This window comes from Sciurus vulgaris (assembly GCF_902686455.1).
Source record: "Sciurus vulgaris genome assembly, chromosome: 13".
Lineage (NCBI taxonomy): Eukaryota > Metazoa > Chordata > Mammalia > Rodentia > Sciuridae > Sciurus > Sciurus vulgaris.
In genome coordinates, this window is record NC_136474.1 from 26403294 (window position 1) to 26419991 (window position 16698).

The following is a 16698-nucleotide window of genomic DNA, read 5'->3' on the forward strand; positions in this document are numbered from 1 at the left end:
GGTAACAGAGCTCAGTGAAGGCAGAGGCAACCACAATGATTCAAGGAGGCTTGAGGGTAAGAGTGCCATTTGCTGCAGCAGGGACAAAAAGGAGAAGCCTGAGGGGAGAAGGCAAACCTGGCTTTAGATACAGTGAGCGTGAGGTGGTCTTCCAGGGACAGCAAGGAAGAAGCTGTGTCTCAGTGCTGGAAGTCAGGGACCTGCCCGGGGCCAGGAGTCCATGCCGAGTTAGTGGCAAAGCGCAATTTGCAGTAGGAGGAGGAGGAGGGCCTAATGGCAGACCCCAGGGAACCCTGGAGTAAACGGTCAGGAAACAGAAAAGAGGTTCTAAAAGAACAAGGTAGGGGTGCCAAGCAAGTAGAGGTCATGGGTCAGGTACCATTTCAGGAGGAGGCAACTGCAGCCATCTAAGCAAGGTGTCGGGTGTTCGAGTTGATTTACTCCTGGTAATGACCCTGGGAAATTGTACGATTGGCCTCATCTTACGGGAGAAAAACTGAGGCACTCCAAGGTGAAATGACCTTACCCAAGGCTTTGAGAAGCAGCAGCAGCAGGCTGGGTTCAGGAACGGTTCTGGTAGCAGCAGGATCGGAACCAGGTGGGCTAGACCCAGAGCGTATACTGACCACGGCCCCACCCTGCCTCTCCATCCGAGGCATTAGGAAGTGAGCTCTGGGTTTGCTGAGGGTTGAGATGGAGCAGGCATCAGGCACACTGACTGGTGACTGACTATACGAGGCAGCTCTCCGCCACAGCAAAACAACAGACTGCCACATGTGAACATCTGTTGTCTCGGTTCTGGAGGCTGGAAGTTGGATCAAGGGTCAGCAGAGTTGGTTTCCCCTGAGGCCTCTCTCCTTTCCCTGCCTGTGGCCATCTTCTGCCTGAGTCCTCAAGTTTGTCCCTCTGCGTGCTGTGTTCTGATTTCCTCTTCTTATAAGGACACCAGTCAGATTGGTTAAGAGCCCACCCCGAGGACATCATTTTAACATAATCACCTCTTGAAAGGCCCTGTCTCCAAATATAGTCGCAATCTGAGGTCCTGGGGTTAGGGCTTCAATGTGGGAATTTGGGGGCACACGGTTCAGCCATCAAGGTGACCTTACTGAAAGCAGCCTTAGTGGAGAAACCTGACAAGGGACACAGAAGCTTTGAGAGGAAGCGGTCTGGAGACAGGGAGGCGGGCAGCCCCTTACCAAAGGCCAGCTGGGGTGTGCGGCTCATATCTATGGCTGGATGACCAGTCATGCCAAGACTTAGTGCTTACATTGATCGTGGGTGTGGCTGGCCTCCCGGGGTGGCTAGCAGGACCAACATGGCCCCATGCGCAAGGCTGGCAGTTGGTTGGAGCCATTAGCTAAAGCTCCCTGGCTTGTCCTTTCCACATGGCTGCCTAGGCTGGCTTTGTTGCAGCCTGATTGTTGGGTGTCAAGACCCAGCACTCCCAGGGGACAAGCACAGGGGACAGGTTTCTATTAAGCCTCAGTTTACATCACGCTTGCAATTTCTCATGGCCAAGCCCAGAACCCAGTGTGGGAGGCATGGCTCACTGGGGACGACCAGGGTCAGAATGCAGGAGTCAGGACAGGGCAGGTGTGGGAGGGGCTTCAGGTAGAGGCAGGAAGTGCTTTCCACGTGGAAGGTATTGACTAGCTCAGGTTTTAGAGCTGAGCTGTCAGTAGGGAGGGAGGAGGCTGAAGGTAGTGGGAACAGAGTGGTGTTTAAAACACAGAGAGCTTGATGGAGCACTTACTGCATGCCATGCACCATTCAAAGAGCTTTGAATGCCCAAATAAACTCAGTGTTCTGGAACTAAGTTCCCAGATGGAGAAATCTCCTGTTCTCCCTAGCCTCAAGGTCATTGTCCCTAACAACTGTACTTCACTGCCTCCCGACCATAGGTGTGATGAGCTGAGTGTCTCCCTATTCACATGTTGAAGTCCTAAACCCCAGTACCTCAGAATGTGACCTTATTTGGAAATAAGGTAGTTGCAGGTATAATTGGTTAAGAGGAAGCCTTGTTAAGTGCTAATCCAATATGCCTGTTGTCCTTGTTAAAAGGGGAAATTTAGACACAGAGACTTGCATCTCCAAATGCCATGTGAAGATGGAGGCAGATATTCAGGGACATATTCGTGATATTCAGTGGTCAAGTGCTCACCTAGCCTGTGTGAGGCCCTGGGTTCCGTGCCCAGCAACACCAAATAAATAAAATAAATAATCGATTAATTAATCAGTAAACTCAGGATGAAGGCAAAGAGAAGGTGATGTTCTGCAATCCAAGGAACACCAAAGCTTGCCAGCAAATCCCCAGAAGCCTGGGGAGAGGTGGGGACAGATTCTCCTCCACAGCCTCAAAAGGAACCACCCTGCCCACACCTTGATCTCAGACTTCTGGCCTCCAGAACTCTGAAACAACAAACATCTGTAGTTCAGGCCCCTGGTTTGTGGGGTTCTGCTACAGAAGCTCCAGGAAGCTAATGTCCTAGGGAAAGAGCAAGATGAGGCCCAGGGCTCAGGGCAGAGAAGACTCCAGCAGGAAGAGGTGCCGTTTTCCTTCATAAAAATGGAAGCAAGACGGGTTCCCTTTGTAGGCACAGGAAAGGATGATAAGCTTGCTGTTCGGACTTCAGTAGAAAGCCAGGGTTGTCCCCCGTAGAGTTGAGGCAGGGGTGGGCTGGGAGCCTCAATGGTGGTATATCATAGCTATTGCTCTGTAAGAAACCACCCCCAAACTCAGTGGCTTAAAACCACAACCCTTTCTCACCACTCACACATCTATGAATGAGCAGGCCCTTTCCTGTGGTTGACTGGTGGCTTTAATAGGCTGACTGATCCTGTCCGTCTCCGCTCCACATGGCCTCTCAGCCTCCAGGAGACTAGACCAGCCCTGTCCTCATAGGCAGAGATTGAAGAATTGGGGAGGCCAGGACTCAAGTCTGAGTTCAGAACAAACATGACTTTAGTTCCAGCACATTTCCTGACTGAATCAGAGATTCAGAGAGGGGTGTAGAGTGGGAATATGTTCACGGTAAGTCGATCATACTTGAAATCATCTCTGAAGAGAACAGGAAAAAACTGACCAGGACCCCAAAAGAATTCCACACAGTGCCCACCCATCAGCTCAGGTGAGAAACCCTGTGTGGATCCTGGATTCAGTCTGGACACTTGTGTCTTTGAGTTCTCTTGGAGTCTGGCTTCAGGCAGAGGTGGGTGCAGAGGCCCTGGTGCATCTACTGCTGACTTGTCCTGTGTTTGGGACAAAGCCCACAGGCAGAAATGCCACAGGAGCCCCTGAGCTTGCTGTGGGCCCCAGTTTCACCATACACTCACTGCCGGGCAAGTTATTCTCCTTCTTGACATCTGGGAAATGGAGAAAAGAAGACCTGGTCCCTAGTTCTAAATCCAGAGAACACTGAAAATGGTATTGTTTTTGAGGTCTGCAGAAAACCAGTTTGGTGGCCTCCCCTGACCTTTTGTAAAGCCATCAATGGCTCCTGGAATTCTCACCTTCACATTCCATTCCACGGATATGTGGTCAGACAATACATGACACATATGTGACTTCCAATCTCTGGAAAACTTGAAGCCCAAACCACCCAGTACCAAGACCTGGTGCAAGATGGTAGGATCTGAATGATCTGAACTGCCTTTTCAGCTGCCGAGGACCTGGATGTGTTGGCATTTAAAGTACCACTGGTATGTGGTGGACTTTCCCGCTCTTACGGTGGGAGGGACAGGTGGAGTGAAGAATCTGAATGGTTACACCACGTCCTGATGAGTTTCTTGATTCTTCAGGAGGCCTGTATTTGTCAGATGAGTGAACGGATGAATGGGTATCCTAGCTCCCTGACTCTCCAAGTTCAAGGGCAAGGACCATGCATTGTTCACCTCGGCACCCCTGATGCCCTCCACAGAAGCTGGCATGAATGGACAGGGAATGGACGGGGACTTGTTTTGCACTTTGTATCAGCTCTTCAAGGCCAAATCAGGACTTGTGAATTCTGTGACCCATATACAGGGCTCAGGGCTGCACAGGGTGTGTCTACTACTGAATTAACCAACGTGCCATTGGATCTGAAACTCTAGGTTTATTTTGGTTTGTTTCCAAAAGCACTAAGAGAATTTTAAAAGTTCTTAACCTTGATATACCTGGGAGACTGAATTAGTCAGCATACCACCCTAACAAAGTACCACAGGCTGTCATTTATCCCTCATGGCTTTGGAGACTGAAAGTCCAAGGTCAGGGTCTTGGCCAGGTTGGTTTCCCTGAGGCCTCTCTCCTCAGCTTGTGGTTGTCCATCTTCTTCCTATGTCCTCAAATGTTGTCCCTCTGTAGGCACAGATCTGTGATGATCTCTGAAAGATCCTGTCTTCAAATAAGGTTACAGTCTTAGGTTCCAGGTGTTGGGAATTTGACATAGGAATTTGGGATTGGGGGACACAATTCAGCCCTTAACAAGACTCTCTTCTATGGTCTGACAATAGCAACTTCTGCTGGGTTAAAAGTAAAAGATCACAGACACTCACATTCTCCCCCAGAACAGAAAGTTCTTTGAAACTATGATTGATTGGTGTTGGGGACCAAGGATCAGGGGCTCATCTGCCCACTGGTTGTTGCTTCCCCAATCTGGGTCTTCAGTTGCCAGTTGTAAAATGGGGTCCGGGGCCAGCTGAGCACTGCAGTCCTACCTGACTTCTGGCTAGATGGAGGCAGGAGCCAGCACTGGTCAGTCACAATCAGCCAAGGGAGCCTTCTTTACACTAAGAGTGCTCTGTGGCTTGAACTCTCCAACTGAGCAGTAAGTCTTTCAGCATCTCTCAGGTCAAGGTGACCTGGTGCCCCTAAGCAGTGTTAGGAGGGGGCTAAGACTCAGAGCAAACCTGGCCCTGCATCCCAGGGGAGCTACCTGCAGTCCTTATCTGGGCCCCAGGTGGAGGGACAGAGAGTATGAGTGAGAGGATGAGAGAGAAAGGAAGGAGGGAGGGAGAGGAAAGAACCAGAACCCAGAGACCTGGCAGCAGAAAGTCCCTCTTACATGATTTCTACTTGACTGTCTCTGGGCTCCAGGAGAAGGGTCTCAGGATCCCAGATGTGACCACCTCCCCTGTTCGCCCCTCCAGCCTCATTCTGGCTCCGAAGGGAGCTTCTGAAGCAGGCCTGAGTGGACACATTCTGACTTTTTAGAAGGCACTTCCAAAAAAGGTAGGTGATGTGTGTGCCCAGGCCTGCACCTCTGTTTTCAACTGCCAAGTGCCCCTAGGAAGCAGCTCCCCTGAACAGCAGGCTCTTGGGAGGCCAGACCCCAATCCCTGCCTGGTGGTATTGCCTGCAGATTTGACAGTAAGGGGCTACCCAGCATAGCTGGCCCTGCCCAAGCCAGAGAAGGGTGGCTCAGAGTATTACCAAAGGGACAGAAGGCCTGTGTCCTCATAAACTACACCCACAGTTCTTGCCTGAATCAACCTGCCAGAGCACCCTCATCCAGCCAGGAGCAGCCTGCTTGTGTTGAGGGTGGAGGGAAGTTCAGAGGCAGTTCTGCAGTCACCGCTGGGAGACCATGGTGGGCACGCCCTGACGCGTCAAGAGATGGTTCCCAGCAACACAGACAGAGCTTAAAACACCACAACGCAGAGTGGGGAAGCAAGATGCAGAACGAGGCCCGGACGCAGCATGATTCTGATTATTTAATAAAAAACTCATTTCATTCATTCATTTCATTAGACAAATATGAACAGAGTGCCTGTATTTGCCAGGCACCATCTGAGATTTCAGAACAATGGTACACATTTCATAAGAACACGTCAGAGTTGTCCTCTTGGGGAAGGGTGGCGGAAGGAGAGGTACAGGGGCGGGTACTGCACCTGAGGAGAGTGGCACACTGGGCGGCAGAGCTGAAGGCCCTGGGCGCTGCTGGCTGGGAGGCTGCGCGACAGGGAGGAGGCTCGGGTGGGCGGGGCCAGCTCACCGCACCTCCCGCCATCCCCACCCAGCCTCACCCCTGAGCCAGGCCCAGGCCCAGGCCCCAGGCCTCCGGGTGGGTGCAGACACCCAGGAGCACAGGAATCCTTGGCACACCTTTCTACCACCTTCTCACACCCCTTCGAATAAAAACTAGGCGACCCTTGGGCTCCCAGGCTTCCAGTTCTGCAGGGTCATGGTTCGTCAGAAGTGATAGGATTTTATTCTTTCATTATATTTATGTTTAAACTTATCTTCCATTGATGGGAAAATGATGCTGGCTTTCCACTTATGATAGAGCATTTCTTTTTTTAAAGAAGTGCTTTGTTCCATCTTTAAGAAGCGAATGGACTCAAATCACAGTCTCACTGTACAGTCCAGCACTTATGCTCCTTGGTATCTACCCACAGGAGCTGGAAAACTGTGTCCCCACAAAAATCTGCACACAGATGTTTACAGCAGCTTCGTTCATAACTTCCAAGACTTGGAAGCAGCCCAGATGCCCTTCAGTGGGTGGAGGGGTGAATGTGGTACACTCAGGCAGCATTCAGAGCGAAAAAGAAACAAGCTATCAAACCATGAAGAGACACGGGATGTCTGTCGTGTGTTAGTGAGTGAAAAAAGCTAGTCTGGAAAGGTATGTATGATTCCAACTGTATGACGTTCTAGAAAAGTGGACAGTGAGACAGTGGACAGATGAGTGGCCACTTGGAGGTGAGGGAAGAGGAGTGGATCAGGGGGCACAGGGGGTTTAGGCCAGTGAAGCTCTCCTCTGTGATACCGCAGTGGTGGAGATGTGTCACACACCCGTCCACACCTCCAGAGCCAACCTAGTGTCACCTACAGACCTGGGTGGTAAGGATGGGCCACTGTAGGTTCTCCGATTGTAACGCATGTCCCACTCTGGGTGGGGTGTTGGTCATGGGGAAGGCTGTGCATGTGAGAGGGCAGGGACCCTTTGGGGGCTCTCAATTTTCTGTTCAATTTAGCTATGAACTTAAAACTGCTCTAGAAATAAAGTTTTTGTTTTTTTTGCTTTTGTTGGTGGTGCTGGGGATTGAACCCAGGGCCTTGTGCAAGTGAGGCAAGCACTCTACCAACTGACCTGTATCCCCAGCCCAAAAAAGTATTGTTTAAAAGACATTGGAAAATTTAAAAACATGAAAACATTATGATTCTTGTTTTTAAATAAATTAGAAGACCCTCCAACCATGTCTCTTTAAGGTGAAGGAGTTTAAAGGGAAATGTGAGGTGCCTCACAGCCTGCAGGTGGGGAAGGCATGAGGCAGGCCTGGCTGACCGGTGCTGGAGCGTGTGTCGTGGTGATCGGAAAGCCCCAGTGTCGAAGTCCTTCCTCTGCATCCCTTCCTAAAGGAAGAACACAGGTCCAAGGCCGAGGTGGGCTTCTCCCAGCCCTTTGAGAGCACACATTTGGCACCTGCTGCATGTTGGGGGTCAGTGTTCAGTACCCAGAGAGGCCCAGGCTGACCTTCCAGGTCTCCCAGTGACTGGGGAAACAAATACTTAGACAGCAGTGACTCAAACACAGAGGAGGCCCGGGAGAACAGGGAGGCAGCTTCTAAACTGAATCTTGAAGCGGAAGCAGGAGTTCACAGAGCAGCAGGGGGCGGGGCAGGCAGGTATTCCAGCAAGGGTGTGGCTGGCCAGGTGGGGTAGGGGACCCCTGGGGCATAGCCCCTGGGGCATAGTCTGCTTCTGAGACAGACATCTAGAGCCAAAGCCTCCTACTGCCAGTCCAACTCAGTCTGATTTTATTCAGTTTGGAAACAGACCCTTCAGCTGAGCACCAGCTGAATTAGCCACAGATGAGGGTTTCTCAGGATGAGAACAGAATTGCAAAAACAATTGCACGCTCACACCCAGCTCCAGACAGAAGTGCAGGAACGGAGAACAGGGTCACAATTGTGATGTTTGCAGTGACAAGGATTTGTGCAGAAACAAAACAAAATAAAACAGGCAGCCCAATAAGAAAGCAGGCAAAAGTCTTGAATAGCCATTTCCCAAAAGGGAATAGACATGTGGCAATAAACTCATGAAAAGGTGCTAATGCAAATTAAAATCTCAGTCAGCCAGCCTTACACACCTACAGAAAAGGCAATACTAAGAGATGGAGCGTGCTGTGTCCAGGGGGATGTGAAACAACTAGAATTTGCATGGAAGGAGTTTAAGTCAGTGTGGTGACTTTGGAGAACTGTTTGGAAGTTTCCAGAAAAGCTGAACCTATGCATGTTCTGTGACCAGCAATCCCACTCCTGGGCACAATACTGAAATTTGTACAATAGATTCACCAAGAGATATGCCTCAGTAAATCAACACACCCATCCTCAACACATCCATCCACCCATTCCATAAGTGTTTATCGCACGCCCTGTGTGCGCCAGGCACTGTCCTGGGAACTGAGGACACAAGTGATGACAGACAGAGGAACTTGGAAATTTCATTGTGGAGTAAGAGAGACATAGACAAGATAGAATAAGGACACTGTGCCACTCCATGGGGATGCAAACTAAGGAGTGCACTGGGGAAGGAAGGGGAGAGGAACCTAGCTGGGGCTGTTACATGAGCATCTGGGGAGGGGACTCACTAAAAAGATGGTGTCTGAGTAGCTGAGAGAAACCGGAGGGGGTTGGTTGTCGCAGGTCTGTAGGAAGAGAGTCTAGGCAGAGAAAATAGCATCTGCAAAGGCCCTGGGGCAGGTGCTGAAGCAGCAGCCAGGAGGCCAGCATGGCTGAGGGACTGGATCAGAAGAGAAGGTCACACAGCTAGAGAAGAGATAGGGGTCTCAGGGAACATAGGGGGAAGACAGGGTCCACTGGCCTGTCTACCTCCTTGCATACAGGAACTGATGGAGGCAGGGTTAGCTCTCACCCACCTGTGGGTTCCCCCTGCACCTGACACTGAAGATTTTAAAAAAAGTATACCCAGTCAGCCCCACCAGGACAGGACCTGGGCTGCCTGGGGTAGGACTGTGTCCAACCATATCTGGACTAGGACCCAGCAGTATTTCCCTCTGACCAGCCCCTTCTCTGGGTCCTTGGAAATGACCACTTAGACAAGTCTCTAAGTCACCCCAGCTCCTGTGCACAGGGAGCCCAGGTTGTGGGGTCTGCTGTGCCCTAGAAGGGAGGTGTGCTGGGGCCATGGCAGGACCACTGTGTGATCCCATGGCCTGAGCTGCCCTCCACGCTGTCAACCACTCTGTGACCCCATAAATATCCTGGCCTTGGTGGAGACCTTCCTGGTCTTATTATGAGCAGCCTAAACAAAACACCTTTAATAAAAAGAAACACACGGCCCTATTTATACAGAGTGTAAAATAGATTAAAATAATATTAAATGCATGAGTCACTCACAGGGACTGTGTTTAGGAAAAAAATCACAAATAGCACTTTGTGGTGAGGACAGCCATGAACAGGGACTTGTCCTGCAGGGGACCCCGGCAGGGCTGGGGCTCGACCATGTGTGGGACATCTACATGCACCCCTGCAGACCTGCCTTTCTGGAAAGGGGACCCTGTGTCCAGGGAGTAGGTGGCAGAGCAGGTGCCAGCACCAGGGTGCTCTCCACTCTGCCCACCAATATGGCACCACAGGGGGGTGGTGACCCTGGGCAGGGGGGCAGGTAGCAGTGATGCTTTAGATCTCACCTGCTCGTCCTGGGCTTCAGGGTCGTCATTTGCGAAGTGATTCTATGCACTGGAGGTGCCTACAAATTGCACGTCTCCTGTGATGGAAGGTCACCCCCTGATGGGCGTCCCTGGTGGCCGATGCTGGGAGAAAGCTCCTCTGGACCTGCACCCACCGCCCAAAGGAGAGCAGCCCACAGGCTGTTTCCCAGAGATCCATGCAAACAAAGCCCTGGCCTATCCCAGCTCCTCTCCTGACCCAGGACACCCTCCTGTGCCCTCCCTGCCTGAATCTCTCCTTCCTCCTGGGTAGAGTAGGCTGCTCCTCTCCTCTGCGTCCCCAACCTGTTCCAGTTCCCCATCACAAACACCAAGTCCCAGCTGCTGGGGGACTGCTCACTGAGGAACTGCAGCCACCGAGTGAGCACCACCTTGCACTGATGTGCCAGGTGCACCATGGGCCTGCTGCTCCGCTGTGGCCCTCCTGCCCACCCACAGCACAGGCCCACAGTGACACACCCTTTCCTCATGGGACCAGCGAGCCTGAGCTCTCTTCTTGACGCACACTGACTCTGGTGCTCTGCTCACCTCTGCACACCCAGGTCACAGCCCTGCCACCTCCTTCCTGCACCGGCCTCCCCCACAGCCCACTGCCTGGCCCTCAACCCGCCCCCAGGACACAGCAAAAGGGACCCGCAGGCCTCCATCAGACCCTCTCGCAGAGGGAAGCCTGGCCTGACTGTGCCTTGTGGCCTCTTGTCACCCAGCCCTCCTGTCCCTTCCTCTCCCCTCTTGCTTTGCCCCAGTGTCACCTTGGTGGTGCCTGTTTAATTTTGTACCCCATCCTCCTTTCTTATTTTATTTTTGCCAAGGCCCTTTACATTTTGTGACATATCACAAACTTCACTTACTTATCTTGCTCACTGTCTGTCCCTGAAGCTGGAGAAGGCTCTCGAGGGTGGGGGTCTTGCCTGTCCTGCTCATGGCTGTGTCCAGAACCTAGACAGTGCCCACAACTGTGGGTGCTCAGCAGTGTTCATCGGAGGCATTAGCAAACGAAGATTGCAGTACTCAAGGCTGAATGAACAAGGCAGTAGATGCATGAATGAATGTTCTCTGAAGGGACAGGGGGACCCCAGAACCTTGTGCAATGTAGGCACAATACCTTTTATAAAGTTATGGTAAAATATGCATAATAAATCCACCATCTTGCCATTTTTAAGTATGGTAGTCAGTTGTTTCAAACACATGCACATTTTTGGGGGGTTTTATTTTGTTCTCGTTTTTATTGTTTTTTGATACCAGGATTGAACCCAGGGGCATTTAACCCCTGAGCCACATCCCCAGCCCTTTTTATATTTTATTTTGAGACAGAGTCTCGCTGAGTTGCTTAGGGGCTTGCTAAGTTGCTGAGGCTAGTGTTAAACTCGCCATTCTCCTGCCTCAGCCTCCTGAGTCGCTGGGATTACAGGCGTGCACCACGGGGTCAGTTACATGCATGTTGTTTTGTAGCTGTAACCACCATCCGTCTTCTGAACTCATCATCTTCAAAACCAAAACTGTCCCCTTTAAACACTGACTCCCCATTCCCCTTGCCCAGCCCCTGAAAGAAGCAGATTCACGGTACAGAACTCTTAGGACTGAGGCAGGAGGATTGCAAAGTTCCAGGCTAGCTGGAACTTTGTGAACCTGTGAACTTTGTGACCCGTCACAAAATAAAAATAAAAGTGCGAGATTTGATTGCACGTGGCTGCCGCCATTTTGAGACAACAGCCAGGACCCGTAGGACCCCTGGCTGGACTGACTGAGCCCAGTCTCCAAGATCCCTCAGCCCAACCAATCACTCCCTGCCTCTGGGGCCCTAACATCGACTGACTGCTCCCTGCCACCAGGACCCCCAGACCAACTGACTGCGCCCTATCACCGGGACCCCAGACCGACTGATTGCACCCGGCCTCCAGGATTCCACAACCACACCAAACGCACCGGACCTCTAGGACCCCTGCCGGACCTCTAGGACCCCTGCCGGACCAACCACATCCCGTCTCCAGGACCTCCAGCTGACCACGTCCACAACCTGAGCTGCAGCTCCCCATTTGCCAACACATTTTGAAGCCAGAGCGGCCATCTTGGATAATCCTGGAAGCCGTAGCTTGGATCTTTGGGTGGGGCAAGTCCCATCCTGAGACACCTGCTGGAGGCTTGAAGCTCATTGTCAGGTACTTCTCATGCATCAGGCTACTGAACTCTGGGAGGTTTCATTACTATATGACTGTTATACTGTAGATTTTCTTTTTTCTCCTTTTTTAAAAAAATTAAGTTTTTATTTCTTTACTTTTCTTGCTTTCTTTTCCTGTTGTTTACCTGTTCCCTCAGATTCTCTTTCTCCCTTTTTTGCATGCTAACATCCAATTTCTTTTGATTACACTCTCACCCTTTCTATTTTCTAGAACTTCTGTATATTCTTTTCTTATCCCATTAACAGCCACATTCTACATCCCTCTTCATCCTCTTTGTCCTCCATTAGAAACTGCAGACCTTATTGCAAACCTGTTTGTTTTACCGAAGATAATATTTGAACTCATTTTTTTTATTATGACAGATTCACTGTACAATGCTTGGCATGTGTCTGATCCCATAAGAGAAACCCCCCCCCACACACACACACACACAAGATGCTTGAAGCAGGTTTGCTATCTACAGGTTGCAACAAGGACAAAAGAAGCCCGGGATCCACTGTGAGCAGTTCCTCGGGGCCCAGGAACTCTGCCTCGGTCCGAGGGTCTTGTCTGCATTTGCCCCACTTACACCAAGCTGAGGGACTCTGGAAAGCCATCTGCTATGGGCTTTATACTCTGGGGTAAAGCAATTTTCTGGACTAAAGCACTGAAGGACTTTGTTTCCTGGGTGTTGCGCCAGCCAGCACCGCCACCCCAGGGCCCTAACTTCCCAGCGCACTCCAACGTTACTCTTGTGAACTCCAAACAAGAAGGGGGAGAACTGAGTTGGTCCAGGTCCACCGCAGCCCTGGCAACCACCATTGCCCTTTCTGTCTCTCTCTATTTTGACTGCTCCAGAACCTCAAATGAGTGGAGTCTTATAGTATTTGTCATTCTGTGACTAGCTTATTTTACTGAGCATGGTGTTCTCCAGGTCCATCCCTGATTTAGCATTTGATATAATTTCCTTATTTTAAGACTGAATAATATTCCATTATACATATAGACCACGGTGCATTTGCCCATTTATCTGTCAACAGACACTCGAGTTGCTTCCACCTCTTGGCCATTGTGAAGAGTGTTGCCATGAACACAGGTATACAGACAGGGCATCATCAAGCTCTCGTTGCAAAATTAAAGGAGGAAATTGGGAAAAGGATGCATAAAAGAATGAATGAATGAGGCATTCGGAAGGAATCCAGCCTTGTACTTCCCTCACAGGCCCCATGGCACTGGTTCCAGCTACCTCCTCCCCCCCTCCCCCCCCTTCACCTCCCCCTCTCCGCTCCTCCTCCAAGCTGCCACATCCCTCATCATGGCAGCTCCACATGGACTGGCCTCCCAGGATCCCGCCAGGCTGCTGGGCACAGACCCACCACAAAGAAACATGCTGTCCCTTCTTCAAAAGAGCTCCTACTAGTTTATTTTCATACAACATCCAAGGTCTCCTTGAGCAAAAAATGTGGGCCGGCATCCAGGCGTCTCTGAACAGCTGCCGTTGGCATCACGCAGACCAGGCAGCAGGCAGCCCGCTGTCCTCCTTGCTTCTTCCTCACTTTCTCTGTCTTCTCTCTTCCTGCTCTCCCCTGACCCCTGCGCCCACCAGGGCAGCCACTGCTGGGTGGAAGCAAAACCAGCAGCTGCTTGAAGGGGAAAGTGCAGCAATGGAAGATTCCAGAAGCTTTGAGCTGGGCAGGGTACTCAGAAAGCATCTACTCATCAGACAGTCTGAAACCTCATCGTGCAGCCTCATTGCTCAAATCAGATCTCCCCCAGAAGCCAGAGGCCCAACAACTCAGAGACCTGAGGGAGCTGCTCTGGCCATTTTCCCAGCTGCTCTCTGCGGTGCTTACTCTCCCACCCACTTCCCAGCCTGTGCATTTTACAGAGGTCGAGGCCCAGAGGCAGAAGCACCAGAGCACCAGAGCCACATCACACAGCTGACAAAGGACAGGTGTCCTTTGAGTGCCCAGTGGGGAAGCAGGAGCTTGAGCCTTTGGGGGACTCTGAGAACCAGTGTGGATGGTACCACTTGGGGGTGAGGATGTTTATTTACCACCTCCCACCAACTCCTGGTTGGGACTGCTTGTTGGGGTGAGGAAGTGTGAATTCCTGGGAACCCCCAGGGTGCTTCAAGGGCACTCTCTGATGCTGATGGTAGCAGAAGCCCTCAGAAGGAAAAGCCAATGCTTACAGGTGAAAATCAACTGGGCCATCATCCAGCCAGCCAGCCCATCCATCCACTGCAGGACCTTAGAAGTATAAGCATAGCAACAACACAACCTGACCTAGAAGACCTTGAACAGTCACTCAGAGTGGCTCCCCGTGGCCACACCCAGGCTGCCCAGGGCCTGCCAATCACATGCATCTGCTCACTTTACCAGGTCCTGGAGGAGGGGAGGTTGCAATGCAGGCTCTGTGAGAGCAAAGGCCAGGCTAACTATTGTCATATGAGATCTGCACAAATATATTATAACCAGACCAGGAATCCTAGGGTGTAGGTGACTTGGCATTCATTCAGTGGTCCACAGATGATTATTGTGTATTCTCCTGGTTCTGGTGCCATCTGGGACCTGGGGTGCAAGACAGGCAGGTTCTCTGCCCTTCTGAAGCAGACACCAGTGGAGAGACACACAGGAGTCCATCCATTGATAAGCTCCCAGAGGTTTGCACATGGTATAAGTTCCATGAAAACAATGAACAGGAATCAGGGGCCAGAGTTACCTGGGAAAGGTGCTGCCGGCCCCCTGGGGACCCCAGTGCAGGCCTGTCTCCAAAACCCAGGATCCTCCTTGCTGACTCTCCATCTATCAGCCCACCAAGAAGAGGAGCAGCAATGACCAGCCCTGTCCCCTGACCCAGAACCCTGCCCTAGCAGCTCCCATGAGCACCAGGGATACTCACAACAATCCTTTGTGAGGAACAAATCTCACTTATTATGTGTCCATTCACTTCAATTAGGCCATGAGATATTTTTATTTTAAGAAAAAGGAAACAGACAGAGAGGAGAGGGTAGGACCAGGGTCCTACCGCTAAAACATAATGGAATCAGAATCTGAACTAAGGCAGCCTGGCTGGAACGTGGCCCTTAGCCAGGGAGCTGGGAGGCTCTGTTGCTCTGTGGCCATGTCATTCAGGCTTTTGGCTGATTGGTCTCAGACTAGCTGGGCTGGGCTCAATGGTAGAATGCTTGCCTAAGACCTTGGGTTCATCCTTAGCACTAGGTGGGGATGAGGCGGGTAGTTAAGGAAGGAAGAAAAAGAAAAAACACAGCCATGTTTTGGGACAAAGCTCAGCCAGCTACACTGTCCTTAGGTATCTGCTTGGGGATACAGGTACAGGGCTAATCAGGAAATTATTTTAGCCTGAATTTATAACCTAGCTCTGGCTTCCATTCACTACCTGAGTCCCCTTTCCTGAGCTTCAGTTTCCTCATCTGAGAATGGACTTGGTAGGCTTCTTCTAAGAAACTCAGTTTTAAAGAAGAAGGAAATTATGGCATTTATCAGTAAATAGATGGAACTAGAGAATATCATGGTCAGTGAAATAAGCCAAACCCAAAAAACCAAAGACTGAATGTTTTCTCTGATATCTGGAAGCTAATTCACAATAAAGGGGGGTGGAGCACTAGGGAAGAATAGAGTTACTTTAGATGAGGTAGGGGGGAAGGGAGGGGGAAGGACACAGGTGTAGGAAGGGGAGGAGAGTGAAACAGACATTATTACCTCGTGCACATATACGGCTGCATGACCAATGTGTCCTACAACATGCACAATCAGAAACATGAGAAATTATACTCCATTTACGTATGATTTATCAAAATGCAAAAAGTAAAAAGTAAAAGGCCTTAAAGAAAAAAATGGTAGCAGCAAAAATGTGCCATCACCGACTGGAACACACAGCTAACTGGTCCCTGCTGCAAACTGGCTCCTGTTCCTGCCTCTGCTCAGGGAGGGTGCTGGGTTCCAGTCAAGCTCCAAAGCAGAGAAAAAACGCTACTTAGAGGTCCCACCCCATGTCTTCACATGGCCCCAAACTCTCCAGACCTCCCCCTGTCCATGCCCATCCACCAGCAACCATTCAGACAGGGAAAGGAACTCTACAGAGATCTCCTGGGAAGGGAACAGAGCCATCTAGCTAGTTGCCCTCCTGGCTCTGGAAGTTCTGAGCATTTCCAGCGGGAACCAGCCCCTCCAAGAGCCAGGTCTGTGACCACAAAGGGTGTATTCTCTGCGTGGAAGAGAATGCTGCCTCAGTACCCTGCATGGGCTGCACCGGGATCCAAGAGACACCAAGCAGGGATCCCAAGCAGATGCACAGAGCACCTGAGGCTGGTGAGTATTAGAGAGCAAGCACCCCCCGGGGTTCCAGGGTCAGAGCTGGCGGAGGGGAGGGGGGCACCTCTGGAAGAGTAGGAAGAAACCGGCAAGTGCTCCCAGAAAGGAGGGAGCTGAGCATGAAAACGCAGCAAGAAAGTTTTCCAGCCCTTTCCATTTTCTCCACTATCAAGCAAAGAAATCCCGCGTTTCTGTGCCCAAGATCACACCCTGGCCTGGGGGGTAGCTGACCGTGGGCTCTTTCATTTCCTCGCCTTCTATAACCCTTCCATTGCTGCACCCTGTCTCCACCGTCCTCTCCTTGCTGCTCCCCATCTTCCCTTCTCCAATCTGTCTTTCCTGCGGTTCCAGCTCCCTTCTCTGTTTTTAACCTCTACTTTCTTCTCCATGCCACATTCTCCCTTCCCTGCCCGCTTCTTTTCTCTTTCCCCCTTGGACATTCTCTGCCCTTGTCTGCTTTTACCTCTCTCCTCTCCACCTCCCCTGCCCCGCCCACCCGTGTTTCCCCTGCCTCTCTCCTACCTCCCGCTCCCC